The sequence below is a fragment of the Passer domesticus genome, chromosome 3 (assembly GCF_036417665.1).
Source record: "Passer domesticus isolate bPasDom1 chromosome 3, bPasDom1.hap1, whole genome shotgun sequence".
In the NCBI taxonomy this organism is placed as follows: domain Eukaryota; kingdom Metazoa; phylum Chordata; class Aves; order Passeriformes; family Passeridae; genus Passer; species Passer domesticus.
Window position 1 is genome coordinate 42,760,527 of NC_087476.1, and position 18,785 is coordinate 42,779,311.

The 18,785-nt window shown below is 34.5% G+C and overlaps 1 long non-coding RNA gene across 1 annotated transcript; it reads right to left on the reverse strand.

The window, feature by feature from the left end:
• Nucleotides 1-1,443: 1,443 nt before the first annotated feature.
• LOC135298039 (uncharacterized) lies at nucleotides 1,444-12,357 on the reverse strand. The gene is made up of 3 exons (XR_010360005.1): nucleotides 12,231-12,357; nucleotides 11,398-11,503; nucleotides 1,444-2,517 (listed from the first exon to the last, which is right to left on the reverse strand). It is a non-coding gene; the product is annotated as an uncharacterized LOC135298039 (long non-coding RNA).
• Between the last annotated feature and the right edge of the window lie 6,428 nt (nucleotides 12,358-18,785).

Consider the following 18,785-nt stretch of genomic DNA (forward strand, 5'->3'; position numbering starts at 1 on the left):
CACTGTATGTCAAATCTTGAATTAAAAAAAAGGATTTTTAAAACCACAAAAAAACCCAAGCTTGAAAAGCACAGAAGAAAGATATGGTGACTTTTAGCAGAGGGAGACAGAGCGGGTAACAGAGCATGGTCCCAGCCAGAGTGGCCACAAATCCCTTCTGAAGTCAAGCAGTGCAGGGCTGTGTGTGTGCCCATGTCTGCGTTTGCACATTTGTGTGAGTAACCTTCTTGGCCTTTGTGGGAGGTCTGCATGGAACTCATTATTTGCTGCCCTGTTGATATTGATCTCTAGTGTACAGGTCACTGACAGTTAATTATGTCTTTGACAAATTAATAAACCACTTTAATCTATTTCAAGCCATTTTGAATTAAAATAATGCTTAGCTAATTCTGGTAAGACTAGAACACTGAGCTAATCAAGTTTGTCTGCTGTATTCATTACTGGCAAACAGTCAATGACACAGAACATGCATAACCTACATTCCTTGAAGGGATAAGCTACTTAAAGGGATAAAGTTCAGACAGAAGTTATTTAGCTGTTCTTATTTTACAGAAGGTGTTATAATTTGAGGTTTTGGTTTCATCTCTGGTATGGGGAAGAATCTGCTCAATGCTATAGCAAAATGCTGAATGAGATTCCATCAGCTGAAACTCAATTTTATAAAAGGAAATATTTTTCAAAGTAGTACTGAATGCAAATTTAATTACATCCAAATATTTTTTTGGCTTTATGATGAATTTGAATTAATAAGTAAAAATATATATATTCTTGAGTATTTGATCACATCACATTATCAGATTCTTTTTGAGTTCAATGTAACATCACTCAGGTTTTTTCTAGGAGAATTTTACAGATACATATGTATAACACCTGCCACTTATGTATAAAAAAATCTTTGGAATATTCTTGGATTTAATTTGTTGAAAGGTTGATCATAACGAGCTGCTTGGTGTCTATATGTGTGTAGCTTAGGTTACCTATTTTGCTTCAGGAACAGTGCAGTTTTTATCTGGGTATCAGCTATAAATACTTTCACATTTACAATCCATTAAGATGCTTCTTCAGTATGATTGTCTCTGACTTTTGGAGCTATAAATTTCCATGTGCTGGATCACATTTTCTGTAGGTTAGAATAAAGAAATTTACAAAATTTACCATACTTAAAATTAATAAGAATTTATATATTGGTCACATTTATTATTTGGTGCCCATTCAGGAATTTATCAACATTTTAATTTTTAATAATTTCATTTGGTTTCAGTTTTTTGATGATTTTTGTTTGTTTTGCTTTGGTTTTTCAAGTACACCTTACATCTCTATCTTATATTTCTCAATGATCTGATACACTGCTGAAATGAATAACATAAGCAGACCCATTAGATATGGAACAATATCTTCTCATGTGACATGAAAGAAAAATTCATCATGCCAGAATCGATCAAATTTGAAACATATACCTTGTCCTGATCCAAATCAATCTGTATTTTTTTTTAATAGTCCAGAAAATACATTGTATGAATAAAGATTTACAGAGGATTAGAGTCAGTTTATTCCCTGTGATGGTTATCAGCAGGTATAACATCAGTAATTCTTGCTACTTCATGCACAATTATGGTACCACTTATTTTCAGAAAATAAAATAATAAAGATCATAACCACTACACACTAAGCAATGTAAGACTCATCTGTTCTACTCTGCTTCTACTATTTTATTTTAAAGTTTCCTGTCTCAAGTGTCTAAGCATTTGTGTAAAGGTAACATGGGCTGTTTGTCCACAGCACAGCAGAGAGCAAACTCGATGCAGAGGCACCAATGAACAGGAGGGGAGAGAGGATTCTCAGCACAGAACCTTGCTCTTTCAGTGTCACCCTGCCCCATTTTTCTGCTCACAGGAAAGCTCTGGAGACATCTAAGTTATTAATACTCCCAGGGCAGGCTCTCTAGCCCTGAACAGAGCTGCACACATTGACTATATACTGTGGGCTACATTTAATAGTGCTTTCGCATCCATGACAGTTTGCACATGAAAACCATTGGTATGGAAGGATACCTGCCCCATGCCTTGTTCCCACACTGTCCTTGGAAGAAAACTATTTGTCCTGGCCCAAAGATGTGCTGAGGATTGTTCTAACATTCAGAGTATGCACAATTTTTAAATTGCAGTATTTTTACCCATTATTTGATATTATTTATTTTACTAACATTTTACTAAAGGATTTTTTTACAGCTAAAATCCTGGAAATTTTGATGTTGTTTTCCAACTCCATAAAAACTCAGGATATTAAAATAAAACACCACACATTATTTGATTACTCCTATCTGTACTCCTCTGACGTCTCAAGCCAGGAGCTGCTCTTCCACCTTTCACTGATGGCAGAGTTCCTTCCTCATGTTGTGGATTTTCCCATTGCGCAGCTTGAAGAGAAGGGAATTGTCTTCCTGACTTGGACTCTTGGAATGCAGTCCATCTTCTCTATTTTTTACCCTTCTCACAACTTTATTGCACATGTAAATCTCTGTTAAAGAACAATTCTCATTCAGAAATGTCTGTACAGATACAAGACTAAAAAATATGAACTTAATGGTGACATTAAAATTTTAGAATTTGCCAGACTAAAATGATTAGTAGTGAAATTATGGGAAGTCACAAGTTAAGCTTAGGTGACCTCCTTTTTGATTGATGCTTGTGTTTTAAAATTCCATTTATCTCTGCTGATGTCCCCTGCTCTTTTCCATTCACATTATCCTTTTAGCATACATTCTATCCAATTGTGTATATTTGGTTTTTTGTTCTTTAGACAGACCTATATATTAAAAAAAATTGCCTAATGTGATTATAATGAGAGGATAAATTATATTCTGAGTTGAAATTTGCAAAACTCAGTTCAATAACAAAACATAACTGGCAATTTGTAAACATCTATCCACAAAGATTGTTCTCTTTGCATCATTAAGGGAGTACATGAACGGAGTTCTCCTATGAATTCATATTTCAAGCATCTTATTAGCTTCAGAATTTTAAAATCAGCTTAAAATTAAAACAGTTATTTACAGCTGAGGCAGTAGCTTATGTTTTTAAGGGTTTTTTTAAAAATTTTTTTACTCTTCTAAAAACCTGCTTGTTGCTTGTTACATTGGTGCACTTTTATATCAGAGATTTGTCTGAGCATGTTTTTATTGGGCAGTGGGGACAGAAAAAATTCTTCATTGCTTTTCTAGTTTAGATGGTGTTAAAGACACCTGAAGATGATGTGATTGCTTCATAACTTACAAAGAAATGAGGTCTTACGGGAATAATCAATCAAAGGGAGTGAGATACATAAGGAAAAAGAAAAAGGCTTATGAAATGGATAATTTCATTTATTTTAGTGCCTTCTGCTTTAGTTTGGACTCTGGAAGTGCAATTCTCTGTTAAAAACATAAGGCACTGAGCATTATTATTGAAAATACAGTTGAAATAAAATGCATTTTAAGACAATGAGTATTAGGCTGGTGCAGATACATCTTTCTATAACTTTATCTGCATGCTATTCCCTTTCCATTTCAAAAGTGCTACCAAGATAAAACAAACAGCAAGAGGAAGGGGAAAAAAGTTCCTTATAAAAATGAAGAATTAGATATGATTATCTAGTGAGCAATCTAGTTTTAGTATTTCTTTCTAGTAGAGTTTTAACTGATATAACTACCAAGCTGATCTTCAGCTGAGAAGAACAAACACCTATTTCCCAGCACCAGCAGTGAATCCTAGATTAAATTATGGTCAGTAACAACACAGATATTCAAATCACTTCAGCTGATGATTGGTGAATCCTGTGAGCAGTTGATTTTAGCATTTGCATATCACTAGAGCTGTAGAATATAGACTTTACATTTAAGTACAATATTTAGGAAGACATTCTCAACACAACATTGCCAATATTTTTGAACAATAAGGTTTATCAGACAAAAACCACAAATTCCATAGTAATCAGAAACTTTTCCTGTAGCATAGGTTTTTAAACACTCTCCAAAATTCTGGTAAGAGTGAGCAAAGATTTCTTTACAAAATCCTTTATTTTCCAATTTGACTTAAAGTGTTTATGTGTTTTCTCAAAAGAAGATTAATACAGAAGAACATTTCTTTAAAACTTAAGTTATGACTTAAAAACTCATTGGCAAATTAATTTTTAGTAATTAGTTTTGATTTTGGCTTGGGTTTTTTTTTGGTAGTGGTTATTTGGTAGGTTTTATTTTGGTTTAATTTATGTAGAAACAAGATGTCTTACTATAAAAGATTAATATCTTCTCGAAACTGTCTTTGTACGTCTGTCCCTCCCTAGAAATTTGGGTGAGTTGGAAATATCCTGTTCTATGAAATGCACTTTGGGTTCTGACCAAGAAGTACTTTGCTTTGTAGTCTTTAATTTTCAGGGTACTTATCACTTTTTTTTTTTTCCCTAAAACACAGAATAAAAAGATACAAATGCAAGGTAAGACCATATAAATGTGCTGGTTTTAAGGATATTTTTTGATCATGTCTAAGATTTTGATTTTGAAGCTTGTCCCTGAGTGGAAAAGGGGAAGAGTCAGGATTTACTTGGGGTAAGTATTCAAATAATACTTTCATTTACCAAAAATATAAACAAAGATCCTATTTGCTCAGTGTGCCTCTTAAAATTTCCACTGCTAACAAGAAGATTGTACTAACATAATATTAAAATGTTTTTAATGTTAAAATGTTAGTCTGCATGGCACTGCATTGTGTACAAACAAGAAAACTCTTGGAGAGTTAACATGGAAATATCTACCATAAAGGTACAGCTGATCTATAGTCATGGACATGAGAACCTCCAAGTTCTTTTTCTCTTCTTTGTGGTCAAAATATTTCACAGGGCAGCCTATTGCTGCTGTGTATATGTATATGCTGAATGAGAGTCCAGCACTCATATTTGTCCTTAAAAAAAGATGAAACTATTACCACTCCATGAAGTCCTGTTCAATCTCCTTCCTAAATTATAACAGAACTTTTTCACATCTGTTAAAGACCTGAGCTGTGTATGAAATCCCAAGTTTTCAAGTTGAAAGCCTAAGAAGGAGTAGAGGCATTAAAGGTAGTAAAACCTCTACTGTTGGCCTTTAAAATGCCCATTCAGAAATTCTCATTAAACTAGATATACAGTTTAAAATATTCTGTAATTTCATCATTTGCTGAATCCTGCACAGATAATTGCAAGTTATCATCCGGCATATGGGATTACTATAGCAGTCCATATGTTTTGTAACAGTTGGTATTCAAATGAAATTTGCAAAGTCAAATAAGAAAGTGGCCAAGGCAACAAAGCCTGATTACTACAGCTACAACAAGCTGCTGGTTCCAACTCAAAATATTTTCCTTTCAGTTTGTTGGTTTAAACTGAATTGTATTAACCTGTTTTATAACTCCAAAAATGTAATGACAACATGGACTTGTATTTATACAATAAACTTAAGTCCCAATAAGCTCAACTTGAAACACTGCAGCTGATTTGAAGGAGGCTATTTATTCTGTTTTATTTACCTAAGCCATGGCCTTATAAGCTGTCTGTGGTGTAGAGTTGTCAGTATGCCTCCATGGGATCAAAAATATTACTGCTCTGGAGAAGCATTGGCTCAATTCTAAACTCAAAATGAGATGATGCTTCATGTTGTTGCATACTTCAAGTAAAAAAGGTCTGTTTCATTTCCATCTCAAGTTGCTCTTTCACTTTCAGCTCTTTTTCTGACACTTTTCTTCTGTTTGCTCTGTGTTTCTAAAAAGCTACCTTGGAATACTTCTGACAGATGTTTTTGCTCTTTTAAAATTATATACCTTACTCTTTAAACTCAAATCTCTGTTAATCTTTTGAAGGAAATATCTTGATCATCCCTACTTCCTGCACTTAGATTTGCATCATAAACTCTTCTCTGTATACATCTACACTAAAAATTTTGTGTGGAGGATATTGGGTTTATTTTCATCTCCCATTGGGGGGAGGGAGATATTTTTTTCAGGGAGGGCCTTGGTTTTTCCCATTGGAAATTTTCTTGCATTTTGTGCCTTACAGTGTGCTCTAGAGTGTACCTCTGATGTTTTCAAAGTAGTTTTTTTTCTTTGTTGAAGGAAAATTAAAATAATAGTTCTCTCTGTGCATGTGCCTAAGACAAAAAAACTACTGTGAACTTGATTTCAACAGACACAATGTGAATCAGAGTCCTAGAATGGTAGTAAATCACATTTATTGTGATTCAACTTCTACCTATCTATATTTTCACTGTAGCACCAGGGTGAACATGCAAACTGGATTCCCTTTAGTACAAGGTAACATGGAATATAGTCTACAGAAGCATTCCAACTGTTATTGGATATGTGAGTAGGGGATCAGGCAATACTGCAAAATAAAACTTTCTTGGTGAATATTCAACTGTTTCACTCCACAGTTCTAGTGCTATTGTACCCTTACCCTTACTAAGATAAATAGAATCCTACTCTCCCAGACCTTCGCCTAAGCCATTGACACTCTAGGGCTCAAATAAACTTCTGTTTTCTTAGTCAGTAAATGGCATTTGCTGATTCAAAAGTTACTCTTGATTTCCTTTACAACTGATAAACAGAGGATGACTCAGGTGCCTGCCGCTACTGAAAGTAAAAGGAGTTTTAATTAAATATGTTCTCAAATAATCCACTTTGGTTAGATGGCTAAAATAAGCTGGAACGAACCCAAGCTAGTTCAGGCTTATTTTGGGACAATGCAGTAAACAAATAAGAAACCCAATTTAAGGGGAGGATTTTCCTTTAGGTGAAGAAACTCTCAAATAATTTGAGACAGTTTTAAGAGGAGGTTTTAAAGCATTGCCAAGTTGTCAAAGCCCCTGTCAGAGTAGCTTTTTATTTTCTGCAATTACACTTACCTGTAATGATAACAGGTTTTCTGTACATGAGTTTCTGACTTTGCATAAAACCCTCTATCACGTAAGTTGTCTAAGGTTCTCTGGCTCTAGAGTGAACAACAAAATAACCAACAAAAACCACAAAGGAAACAAGCAAAGAAACAAAAAGTTTCAAATGGCAGAATGCAAAATCAGGTGAAAATACAGGTAGATAACCCAGAATGCAGCACTGAAAACTTCTAATCACGGGTTATTTCATGAGGTGTCAGATATTTTCTTAGATACAGAAACTACTAGTAATGCATCATCAAGATTGTCCTCAGATGAGCATACATATATTCAGGATAAATATGTGCTCAAAAACTTAACAAACATATCCTACTGCAACGCTTCTATGTATCAATAAACAAATCGATTACTATTTCAAATAAACTTTTCTTTCCTTACTACCAAAAATAAACATTTTGACCAGCAGTTCTGCTAGAATTGTAATGAAGACATTAATCCCTAAAGAAACCCACTTCTGCGGCTAGAAGAAAAATAATTATAATAACTAAAAACTGGTGTGTATTTATTGCATAAGCATGGGGTGATATATTTGGGTTTAACTACAAATCTAACATTTTTTTATTAGGAATCTTTGAGGAATCTTCCAAGGATTATCTGAGTCATGTTTTCTAACACATAGGGTTGGGATCCTGGTGATGTCTTTGGACAAAAGAACCAAAATAACATAGATATAAATTATATCTGCTCACATCAGAGTAATTTCTTCAGAGAAGCAATTAACAAAGTTTATTGAAGAGACTGTAAGTTAAGCTCACATTATTAAACTCATCTTTGGCTTCACAGGATGTTATAAATTGCATCTTTCTTCCAGTCTGTGTTCTCATTGTTTCAAGCAAATTCACCACTAGAATTTCACTGTAGTTGGATAAAATTTCTATGCCTTTTATCATATATAAGAAGTTCATCTACAACACACCAGCAACTGTCCTTTTATGACTTATCTGTTGCTTACTCTATTTCCTAAGAAAACTTCTGCTCTGCCACTGGTTCCCTGTCATTCCTCTTCCTTGGGGACCAACTACTTAAGATTGCTTTATCAGAAGGTTTTTTCCCCACTCTGCCCTTCCCAGTAAGTGGGTTGAGAGTACGTAAGAAGTTTGAAGAAGACACAAGCAGGACAAGAGATTATTCTGTACTATTTGATGCCACAATTAGCAACTAATCCAGGGAGAGGATGTCAGGGGAAAAGGTCATAGTTATGACATTGGTTTTTCCAAGTGACTAATATGCATAATGAAGACTTGTTTCCCTGGAAATGGCTAAATATCTGTCTGCAGATGGAAAATAGTAAATGAACTCCTTATTTTGCGTTGCTTGCATGTGTTGGTTTGGGTGTCTTATTAAATTTTCTTGCTTTTGCCCTAACCATTTTCTTCCCCATCATGTTGGATGTGGGTCAGCAGGCAGATGTGAGCTTAGCTACTGGCCAGGGTCAATCCACCATGGCACTAGAAATAACCTGAAATACCAGAAAATTGATAAGCCATGACAGTTCATTTTAAAATTTCTGATACCACCACATTTAGTGAAAGAGATTAATAGACTGTTTACAACAGTTAAGTTAAACATGCAATGGTTGCATGCATGCTATTCATCATGTCAACCAGTCTACCTCAAAGTCTAAAGTAATAAAGGATAAAGTAAATTTCTGCATTTTTTTCCTCTATCAGTTTTGCTTGGTATACATACACTGATCACATATGTTTCTTTCAAAAAAGACTGTGCAACATCATAAACACCAGTATCCTTTTTATTGCTGTGCTTAAATTAAACATTAACAGAAAACAGGAGACTCCAAAATTCTACAGTTTATAGTAGTCTATAACTGTAGTTTACCATCACCAATTAAAACCCATATGCCATAAACAAATTAGTTTGCATGCACACAAAGAGGTTACCTACTGTAAGTGTATTAGTGTGATTAACTATCAACCATGGTGGTCTGATTACATACAGCTAGGAATGCTCTTTCCTTACCAAGAGTAAATACTTTCCCTTCAAACAAGACATTCTACATATTCTGTTATGCATTAGATATTTAAAACTCATCAGCACAGCATTTTGTAAATTTCATTTCTTCATAATGAAATTAGCTTCATCTGAAAAATCCTAACATTTCAGGGCCTAAGATAATATAGAAAAAAATTACGTGCTAAATATGTATTACCACATCATACATTGAACTTAAAAGTTTAATGGTAGCAGAACCTGAAGAAAAAATATTTTATTTTATTTGAGTAAGGTTATTTTGCACAGCTTTGCAATCTTTATGAGTTACCTGCATCTTATGAGGCACTTTCTGAATCGACTGCATCTGCACCTGCTTTGCATGTATCAAAACCATAATGTCTCTGTTTAGAGTCCACTCATTTGTCTTTAGAAACCTTCCCATACTTAAACTTACTTTTGGACACAAATTACTATCTCATAGTTCTCCCTCCCTCCCTCTTCCTAGTACAGTTATTTCTGTTACTATAAAATTTAAACTTCCTCAAGACAAATCCGTGACACCAAAGCTGTCTGGCATAGATTGATTCATGTTTTCACTACTTGAGAAGTTAGTGTTCCTGGTCTGTCTAATTTGCTAACTATGCTTGGAAGGGCTAGGAACTGTACCATCTTTACAACCATACCAAAGTAGCTTCTAGTGTTCAGGGACTTTAATTTATGCATGTAGATATGATTTCATATATTGGATTTTTTTTTCTGTAACTCCTCTCATCTGCTTCTTCAGATTTTTCTTCTCTTCCCTTTCAATTGTCTCTTCTGAATGTGTCTCACTCTTATCTTTTTTTAATCCAATTGATCAAAAAGTCAGATCATCAGTATTAATTCAAACGATTCAAATTTATCAGGATGACTCCTTTCCCTTTACTCATATTTTTTTCATGTAGAACTTTTTTTAATTAACTTTTTACATAAATATCTGGTGTTTTATGTCTAACATTCTTCTTCCCAATTTTTTTCCTTTTGTCCCTCCTTGGTACAATATCTAGATTTTTACAGTATTAACATAAATGAAATCAAAATTTTGAAATTGCTTGATAGCTAAAGCAATAACAAAAATTATAAATAATTAGCTAACATAACACTTCAGTGGAATTTTAGAAGGGAGAGGAAGTATTACTTGATTATTTAAGACTAAATATTTCAACATCAATGTAGAAAAAATTATTAAAATAAATATGATAGAAAAATCACAGAAACTATACTAGAACACTATATTGAGTCTTTTAGACAGCATGGAGTTTATGCAAAAAAGTAATGCTGTATCTTTCACAGTCAAGAACTCAGACTACAAGGACTGTGCAAAAGCTACACAAAGTTTAAGGAGAGTAACAATGTAGTGAGCAATTTCCCATTATATAATGCAAGGACTAGGGTCAATAAATTGAGAAAAGAATTTTTGAAAAGAAACTTGAATACCTGAGACATTTTCATTCAGCATTTAAAAGAGGAAAAAAACAGAAATCTAAGCATGTGACCATTTTGTGAAGCTTAAAAATTGTTATGTTTCCAAAGTCTGCAGTCATTTTTGAGATATTCCACGGCAGAGATTCATTTGTCCTCCACATTACTGCTCCCAGGTGGTGGGGGAGATGAGAGAATGAAAAACAGAAGTCAAGACTAGTAGGAAAGATTATACACTAACCAAATTGATGGGAACCATAAAAAGGATTTTTTTGAATATTGGGTAGGGTTCAGGAATACAGAGACAGGGGTATATTTTGGTCTAGCAAGCTGCAATATTTCCAGGATGTGCACTGAAATTTTACCAGCTGAAGTGGCAGGAATCTGTGAATGTGTGGCAAGGTAAACAAGAGCTGAAAATGGAAACCTTGGAATCCAAACAGACCATTTTGACACATTTGCCAGCTGGAGCACCAAGCTGACAATTAAAAATCGCTGACTTCACATAGTCAGACACAATAGAAACACAAATATTGGCAGAAAACAATGTGAGAAAGAATATGCCACATATCAAAGTGCATTAAAGACTACTAATCAGAAAATAGAATTCAGGAATCAACTGGGAAATAAATCCAAACAAGAAATGCAATAAACTAGCAGGAAGTGTTTCATAAGACTTGGAGCCAACAAGTCCTTCTAGGCACTCAGGAATGCAATTAATTCAAAGATTTCTATTACCTCCAGCTTATATTAACCTTACTTCTTCAAAATAACATTTGTTACATATCAAAGGTGTACATAGTGTATAATTTTCTTCAAAGATTACTCTTTTCTTTCCCTTTTACTAGTCAATTATCTGCAGGATTCACTCTACAAGCACACCTCCTAAAATTGTGAATGAATATTAATATTCCAGGCTATAGCTCAGAATCAATTATTACTCTTCAATTATTTAGTTTTACAAGAACCATGTCAGCTTTAAGCTCTCTTTTGGCCTATTCTACTTCAGCTTGAAAGAGAAGATAAATTACCAAATTTTGTTGGCTAAATTCTCTAATGCAGTCTAGTACTCTATGACAGACTGGAACAAATGCACCAAATGCTTCAGATCGCCTACTTGACATTCCATCCAAAACCCTAGAAAGAAAGACACAGCAGTTCTAAAGGATCTTAAAGATAAAACATTTTTAATACAATTTCTTTTACTATTCATGAAAACATCATCAGGCAGATGAAAAAACCCAAAACCTTAAATTTAGTAATTTCAGATATCTGATCTCTCCAACACAAAAATCTTTAGGGCAATGACAGATTAGCACAAAGCAACAGGTGGATGCCTGAAAAAGGGCACAGATCCAAGGCTTAGTAATTGAACTTGGCATCCTGAAAAAGGAAAATGTTAGGCTCAGGAGACAGTCATACCTATGCCTGACTGCCATTGAATGTATTGAACTGGTATGTTACCATTTACTGTCCACTTGGTTCAAGGTTACCAGAGGGAACAGTTAGAAATGGTGAGAATACTTTAGAGTTTTCAATGAAAACAAAGGATCAACTCTTATTTCAGCTGAAGTCTCTTCTGGATAAGACTCTAACTGACCAACCAAATGCTGGAAATATTAAATTACTTCAAATATCTACCCTTCCCTATTATTAATAGTTGACTGTTGTTTTGTTGGTGTTTTTTTTTAATGTGAGAACACAAGAGCTTCAGTGTTCCTTTTACAATCAATATCTGCACTCCAGCATGCTAAATGTTGTATTCAGACAATATACAATATTTTATACAATAAGCCCTAACAGCTTAAACTACGGTCCTTAGACACCACGCAATTAACAAATATATTAATAAAATTTAAATTACCTCCAAAAAATGAATTTCACATGTAGTACTGCCTTCCTTAAATACCAATGCAGTGAGTGTGCCACCAAACTCTTCAGCCTTGCTGCAGGGGTTCAGCTGACTGCATTCACTCAAGGACAACTCAAAGGTACAGCAGCTGTGTAACCTTGAGTTCAGGTGCTCTGAAGAGTACTACTTGTTAGAAAAAGCTTTGAGAAACCTCATTATGGCCTGCTTGGTTTGGCTCAGGAGCTGCACAGATCCTCAGGTGCTTTTCTTTGGTCCTTGCCTGAGCAATAGCACAGGTATGCTGGCCCTGCGTTTTGATGATCCTGGCCTTGCCTTATTGACTTGATCCTGGTTTGACCTTCAGACTTCCTTACCACCACAGATTTGTCTGGAAAACACCACTTCTGGCTGACTCTTGTTGCCATCACCAGACCTCTGCTTACCTTGTTCAGTCACTGTGGGACTGTGCCTTTGTTGGTGCTGTTCCTATTCTGTCAACCCTGCCATCACCCTGTGGGCTTTATTTCCTCTTCAGGAAAACACGTATCACTGAAAGTGATTGGCCTCGTCTTTTGTAAGAGACAGAAATCCAGATTGAGCTGATTATCACTGATGATGAACACATTAATATTTCCTGTAATTCACATCCTGTTTTCTTAAAAAGACAAAAAAAAAAAAAAAAAAAAAAAAAAAAAAAAAAAAAAAAAGACAAAAAATCGAACCACTAAGTTACAAATTGAACAAGTACACTTACATGATACCTGCTGTTTCCATCCAGTCTGAATCTTTTTGGTCTTGAGACTAAGTAACAATACAGAATAAAGCTCCCCTGTCTAAAACACATCCTTGTGTGTTTTCCATTCACAGTTCAGAATACGTAATTTATAGGCAGAGTTGAATGTGCAAACAGGAAATAGTCTAATTAAGTTCTGAGAACCTATGCTACCAAACATCATCTTAACAGTCATTTTCTACATCCAAAGCTCACAAGACTATCACTAGGGTGAGGTTTCATGTCTAAATTATTCCATATTTTAAATGGGCTAATGAGGAAACTATAGCTAAAATACCAGTATAATATAGATAATTCTGAGCTTGTTTTTATTTAAGGTTAAGTAACCGAGAAGACAGTCCTGGTTATACTTCACACATTGCTGTATTCAAAACTATAGCAGTAGCTGGACAGTCCTGAATCTAATTCATGCAAACATTTGGCTAGTAAGGATTTTAATACTTTAACTTCAAGACCTTGTTTTCTTTCTAGTGCTTCTACATTTTGGAGACAGCAGTTTTCAATGAATATGATCCTCTTAACTGTCCAAGCATCCATCATGGTTAACATCACTCCCTACATACTTATTACAACATAATTAGCCTCAGGATTGCATCCTCTTTCATATATTATGTGCCCATTCTTGCCTATAATTCTCTTCTATATTAAATTAGTATTACACTAAGAGATAATATAAGTTAATATAAAGTATTAAGGATTCGATTAATTGAGAGAGCCTATCCTACCTCTGCACCTACTCCAAAAACTTACAGGAAAAAATTGAAGAACTTTAACTTGTATTTACCATTATTCCCACATTATTTTTTCTCCAACTTTTTAACTGAAAGGGACTTACTTAAACCCCTATGTAAAGGTGTCAGAATCCATTTCAAATGTTACAGCCAGCTAAATATTAAGCTATTAGGGAACATCCAAAGGAGGGCAATGAAGATGGTGAACAGTCTGGAGGAGAAGCTGTGTTAGGAGTGGCTTAGGTCTCTTGGTCTGCTCAGCCTGAAGAAGACTGAGGGGAGACTTCTTTGCAGTGACAACTTCCTCGTGAGGGGAAAAAGAGGGGTAAGTATTGATCTCTTCACTCTGGTGAGCAGTGACAGGATGTGAGGAAACAGCTTGAGGCTGGGTCAGGGGAGGTTTGGGTTGAACATCAGAAAAGGTTTTTCACCCAGAGAAGTGGCTGACCACTGGAACAGGCTTCCCAGGACAGTGGTCACAGCACCAAGCCTGATAGGGCTCAGGAAGCATTTGGACAATGCTCTCAGGCACATGGTGTTACTCTTGAGGTGTCCTCTGCAGGGGCAGAAGCTTGACTTGATGATTGTGACAGGTCCCTTCCAACGCAGCATATTCTATGATTTAATGATTCTGTGACCAGAAACCAGCCCACATCCCATTTTAAGTATTTTTGAGGTTTTTTTAATCTAATACTTTTCAGTTATAAGGAGATCCAGAGTGTAGTTAGACATTATGTAGAAGAAATGTTTAATCAGGTAAAAAATTTCTACCATTTGCTTTCAGTGAATATTGCCTTCTTTTTGGTATTCCTTCATAATGAAGTTAAAACATATTAAAGCACTTAAAACACTATTCTGTTTTCCTAATTAGTGAGAATACAGTATACTGTAATATGTGGTTAGATTATTTTCGCCATTCTCCAAAATTGTCCTGCTTTTCTAAGAGCGTAAAATATTTATCCACTATTTATATATATGTATTTAACCTAGAACCACTTGCAGCTGAAATGGGGAATTAGAAGCTTTTAAAATTTTCTCTGTTTTTCCTAGACTTTGGGCCAGATCTTCTTCAACCAGAGTCTAAATACCCAGCTGACGCTTCTTGTGTGTGTCAATCATGAATCTGACAGGAACAATAAGTGTGAATATTAACTTCATTGATATCACAGAAAAGCAATTACAGATCCTGTCAGTTTTTTGGCTGTAGACTTCTCGGTTTCCTGCCAAATATGTAATCCCAGAAAACAGAATAATTGGCCAAAAAATGTACACATGCCAGTTGTATTACCATATGAAAATTACATTCTTTGTTTACTTATGTATTGTCTAGTAAAGTTAAGTTATAATTTAGTCACTACAAGATCTGTAGTAGTTCTGATAATGCAAATAAATAATTTGTGTACTCTGTATAATCTGAGGAATTTCATTTAGGCACATGTTGTTGAAAAAATTGGTTAAAGTTCTAACAAAAATCTTCCCACCTCTCTGACTTTTTTTTTTCTTCTTGAGAATGTATTGCATTGCCAGTTCTTGCACTCTAAACTTCACCAAAAAAAAAACCAGTGATAGCATAAGGATTTGTGTTTGGGATATTTTTCATATTAGAAGGTACACTAGATTGTATAGATGAACATTCTAGGTGAAGAAAAAATAGTGCAGGATCTACTTCTTCAGTTTTGAGCCAAGAGTGGGAGAAGATGTTGATTGCATATAAATTTTATATTTCCATATATGCAATATATTACATATATTACATATAAATATACAATCAGATAAACCATTAGTAAGATATATATAATTGAAATAATGTAGGTAGTTTTATTGATTCATATTTTTCTAAAATGTGGCCAATTATGTCTCTAATAAGAAGGTTCTTTTTTGCCTGAGTGTGTAACACAAAACCAGCTTATATGTACACGCTAATTTGTTTTCCTCTAAACACTGGTGCAAAATCACTCCAGTCAGGTTGCCTCCACCGTTTGATGCTATTAACAGTTAACAGCTGTCTTTTGACTTACAAATAAAAAGGATTTCAATTTCAGCAGAGAAAGTAAGCAAAGAAAAGTAAAACAAAGAAAGATGTTCATGGGATTTGTAAAAAATATTGGTACATATTGACCAGATTCTGATTTTCTGATGTTTGGATAGAAAGTTAGTAAGATGAAAAGAGATTAGATAAAAAAAAATCTTTGATGAGGCAATTTAATTAAATAAAGCATCACACTTCTAATTGTTTACTTATTACAAGTTATCTTCTTAATTCTTATTTTTAATGTCACATTAAGTAAATTTCAATATAGATCTTGGCTCAAGACTAAATAACAGTAGAAAGCCATATAAATAAATTTCCTAGTTAGAGCAGTTACTTTTTCATCACCAAATGGCAGTATTTAAATTAACATAATTGAATAGTAACCACTTAAGCAGACTGCAGTCTGTTATCTGATGTGCTGGTGACAAATGTCTTTCCATAAGATTCAGTTCTTTCCACCATTCATTCTCAGCTGAATAAACAGCAGGAGTACAGTCCTAAGAGAACTTTGATCTCTGCTGGCTCACCATCAGCTGAAAAAAGACCTGTTCCAGAGGATAAAAACCAGTCTTTCCAAGTTGATAAGATTGATTTTGAATTTAAAACATGTAATTAAAACACCTTCATCAAACTTTTCTATTCATATTAATAAATGATTTAAAAGTTCAGTGCCTCATTTCAAGGTTTTACATATTTCTAGATAATGTATACATTCTAGACATGAGATGATACGACATTTATATCTTTTTAAAATTATCATTCACAGCCATAGATTAACAACCCTTTTTAAAACTGTTTCATGTGTATGGGAATTAAATTTTCACACTGCAATAGGCCACAATTTTTTTTTTTCTTCTTCACCTTCCTGTTACTAAGATGGTCAAAATTTGTTATTTTCAGCTGTTTAATTTTTTCTGTTCTATTCAAGTAAATGAAACTTTTAAGCATTAAGCTTCCATCTGGAATCATCTTCTAAGCAGCAATAAGACTGGAAAACATTCCCTAATTTTTGTTTTTATCTTTCTGCAAGCCATTTTACCATTCTGCAAGCCAAGTAACTTATGCAAGTCAGCTCCATGACTGCATAAGTTGCTTACAGACAGAGGTATTTCCATTATCCTAAATAACTTCAATTTCAGATCTGGATGGAATCTGCCTTCTTACATTCAAATATGAGAATTATAAACATACCACTCACACAAACACACATACACACACATATGCAAATGGTAATAATCTGTTGGTATGATACATATCTAAGTTTCAGATATAAATGTATAACGTGGCTTTCCCAGAATCACTTGACACTGTAATGGTTTATTTTCTTTAAAAATCACTTTAATTTGAATGGTATTGAAGTTCCAAAATGCCATTTTAAGGTGACCCTGTGCCTCCCAGAGGAAGCATCTCCCAGATAAAAACAGTCAGGCAACCCAGCTCTGATCTAGTTTTAGGCCAAGTAGTATATCAGTCTTCAGTCCAGTTCCTTTTTAAAAATTCTAAAAATGTAAATAACATTGTATAGTTGTTTAAGCACTCAGAAAAGAAGTGCCACATGTATTGTGAATTCCGGTGTGAAACTTCTGTGTCTCTGTTTCATTTGGGTGAGCAGTGACTCCAGAAACAATGAGGAAAAGAACTGATCCTATCAAAAGAGAAAAGGTCCTGATGTCTTTACTTCACTTGGCTGCCAATCCTCACATCCTGGTCTGAGATGTGCACTTTTGCTTCTACATCAGTACTAACACAGTCATTTTGAGGAAGATTTATTTGGGAAAGTGTTGGCCAAGGGCCTTGCTCTCTATCTTCCTCTATGAACATTTGTTCATTGCACACAAAAAGGGCATTGTAAAAGTGGTCTAGACTATAATATTTTGCTATGTTCCTGTGAAGAATCTGTTTACAGAGAGTGAACTTCCTTTGAAGCACTGACACAGAGTTGTGCCCTTTATGTACATTCACTGTGATCATTCTGGTCAGTGTATTTTCTGCTAAAAGACTGTTAGACATTTTGCGGATCTGTTGGTATTCATTTTTTTCCCCCTATTAATCATTAAATAAGTCCTCATCTCTGGCATCTTTCCTTCTTACAAGTAGAAGATTATAACCATGATTGCATTTCAGTGACAAGAGCAGAATCAGAAAATTTCCACTTTAAATAAATATTTATCTTCCTGAACTGTGCCAGGGTCTTCAAAAGGAGGTGTTTTTTCCTGAACATGTTGATAAAAATCATACATTGCAGTGGTCTATTGATTGAGGTGCTCTCATGTGAAATAAAGAATAGGTAACATACTAGGTAACTAATACTTCCCAGCATTGTGAAAATGGGGTAACGTAACACCTCAGACAGACTGAAATATTTAGTAATATTTGGTAAATGCCTATTGCAGAAGTGCAACCATGTTTTGCATCTGCTACTCATTTTATGTCTCTATCAGCTATATTAAAAAGTACTCTGTAGTGGTCACATTACTGTTGCTATAAGAAATAAAGTAATTATCTGATTGATTCAGTGTATCATTACCAGGGAATTCAAGATGTTCTAATGGTGTTGCTGCCAGGCTGAAATGTTGCCTGACTGTTATGGGGTCTATTCATTTCACATACTTGGTAAGTCAAACTGTTGTTTTATTCTTGGATGGTCACATTTGCTAACAATTAGGAGTGACTGTTAAAAAAAAATTAGGTGAGAAAATTTATATTTTGTGATAAAAGCAATGGAGGATTTTTTGTACAAGAACCTCTTATCAAATTATTTTCTTGTCAGCCTTCCAGGTCTACACAGAGGCAGTAAGAGCAATAGAGAGCTTTAAACTGAAGTATTTTTTTCAAACTACACAAAGTAGATAAGTATATATGCCACAGGTGAGGACAATAAGAGTTTTATTTTCCTGTCCTGATTATTTGCATGTACTTGTCATGTTATTAATGGGACTGCCTTAAAAATGGTCATTCTGCAAGATGGAATGGTATCTTGGTTGCTCATCACTATCGCATTACTCATCACA